A 2,500-nucleotide genomic window follows, 5' to 3' on the forward strand; every position below is an offset into this window, starting at 1 on the left:
AATCCCTGATTTATTAGAGATTCAGTATTCCACTCGTTTGCGATGAAAACGACATCGTTGTCGTTGTTTCCCCCTCTGCTTGTAAACCTCATGGAGGATCAGATCAATTATTTTACTGTTATTGGAGTTAGCGCCGTTAGAATAAGCGCTAAAGGTGAGGTCGACCGTCCGGCAGTACAGAGAGTAGAAGCTATTCGTTGGTTTTTGCTTCACCAGAAGCGTGCTTTTAAAATAATGAAAGATGCCGAAACTGAGATGCTGCGAAAGCACGCGTATCGTGAGAACCTTAAGTGCTGTCTCTGTCAATGAAGCTGATGTTTTTAGACAATAGTAGGTTACGAATATATTAATATACCTGAATGATGAACACTAAAAATAAATGGTCAAATTTTCTAAACCATATGTAATAGAAGCTCATGACCATCTGCATGTAATCATTGATCTCCTCTAAATCAGTGTACAGTTATGTTCCCGTGATAAAATACCGGTAGATCATCCAGGGAAACCACACAATGTGTGTGTATTTATTAGAACATAATCTTCAAGGAAATGCTGGGGCCTAGAGCGAAATGTTGTTCACATGATGTATAGATTTATTCAATGCTAAATAAATGTTCAATTTAATTTGCTTACATTGATGTTTTCATAATACCCGATTTTTCGCCAAACAGGTTCATAACTGTTCTCTTCTTCTCTCTGAGGATACACGCGAAAATAACAGGCCGTGAATTTTCAAACCAAAAGGCGAGCCGCGATTGATGCAACCCCTCATTATCACGTGCATTCGGCACGCAGTCCAAACAAAGGAAAGGAATGTAGTTCGAAAGAAAGCAGCCGTTGTTTTGTGTGGGGAGGAGCGTTGCGTGACCACACAAAAAACGGCTGCGTAGGACAGTACTCCTGCAAAGGAGCAATCGGATTTTTTCCGAGTATCTCCGAGCCACTGACAGATTAATATCATTCAAGTTCTATTTCCATTATCGCAATTTTCCTTTAATAGACTAGAGTTCGAAAGCTACATCTTTAATTCTCTCTTCCATGATTGTTCAAACACATCTTAACTAAACTGAAAAATGTATCATCTCAGCATTTTTTTACCTCATTTTTCCCAGTAAGTGTGATCTTCTTTCCTACTCAGGTCAGACTTTTCTTGAGCAGTGACATTGTTTAATTCACAAAACAGCTTTCCTCCTATAGGGGGCCCATATTAACAGAGACACAGTCAGGGTGCAGATAGCAGTTTACTCGGCAGCTTCCTTCATGCGGTACGTCTTCGCTACTGATCACATGATCTTCCATGGTCATATTTGGTATTCGCTCTTTGAAGATGATGATGCGGTCGTCGTTTGCTGTTGAACACGTTATAAATTACACTGACCAATATTAACTGTTTTCTGATATATACCCGCAAAAGAGTTACCAAATTTTAGATTTTTTTTACTGACTTAACATTCGGAATGGGTCCCTCGGTCAGATGACTTATGTGTTTCGTGCTTGCTATGTCATTTAAAGATTTTTCTTTTGTATTTTAGGTGGAAGGCTTATTCCTCATAACCTGAGCGCAAAACATTGACCCGGCTAGCTGCTTCAACAATCGAGAACAATTTTGGAAGCGTTCACGCGGGATCATTTGGTTGATAAAGAATTTAATTAAACTTTGAATGGGTACAGATAGTCGTTTACACCAACAAACTAGCTTGCGTTAAGATCGCAACGAAGAAACTTTTAGTTAAGTAATGAAGGAGTACTAATAGTTCGATATCCTCAATTACTGAACAAATACCAGAAAACGGTACAAAAACGAAGTTCCCAAAATATATACGACTACGTTCAAATGCCTCATCGGAGAGAAAACGTAAATCTGCGAAGCAAGCAAGCGTTTCGTGGGGCACAAAGGGAAATTTTTTGAGAAGCAAGCCTTTTTTGTTGTGTTGACCGAGACGAAAATTGGGGCGAGAGGGGAGAGGAAGGAAGGAACGCTTGCCCGCAAACCCCAACATTCTGCGTTTCACCACACAAGAGGATCTCATTGGCGTGGCCTTTTTGAAATGTAATATTCATAGCTGTCAATCCATTTTTCGTCCAAGAGGAAATGGATTATTCTCGCGAAAGCATAATGCAGATAGTTCAATCACCGCCTTCAGAGAGCGTGACCTTTTAACCTAATGCCGACGTAAACTTTGTGCGTGACTTGCAATGCCGGAAGTCAAAATATTTGCTTTATTTTTCGGACTTTGAGGCGATCTCGCGTCTCGCGTTGCAAAAGAAATTTTCAGTTACTGTAAAAATACCTTTTGCGACGCCAGTCGCAAGACGTTATGTACAGACTATCCTTCTAATATTCAAATTCCAGAAGCTTAATCAATTTGAAGCTTTCGCAAATGGTGAAAATTTAATTTATAAACGGAAGTACTAGTACTTTTGCTGTAGTGAATTGTATGCCTTAGAAATTAAATTATTTTATTGCAAAGCCGGAGCAACGCAATATTTTCCCCGAAGG

At 39.6% G+C, this 2,500-nt stretch overlaps 1 protein-coding gene across 1 annotated transcript in view; it reads left to right on the forward strand.

Annotated features, from left to right (window-relative positions):
• The first annotated feature begins 1,144 nt into the window (after positions 1-1,144).
• Positions 1,145-2,500, forward strand: part of LOC138019523 (contactin-associated protein-like 4) — a 35,309-nt gene continuing 33,953 nt past the window's right edge. The window contains exon 1 of the mRNA XM_068866350.1: positions 1,145-1,227. The gene's annotated coding sequence lies outside the window, so the exon portion shown is untranslated. The remainder of the gene's footprint in view (positions 1,228-2,500) is intronic.

Source organism: Montipora capricornis, chromosome 10 (genome assembly GCF_036669925.1).
Source record: "Montipora capricornis isolate CH-2021 chromosome 10, ASM3666992v2, whole genome shotgun sequence".
NCBI classification, from domain to species: domain Eukaryota; kingdom Metazoa; phylum Cnidaria; class Anthozoa; order Scleractinia; family Acroporidae; genus Montipora; species Montipora capricornis.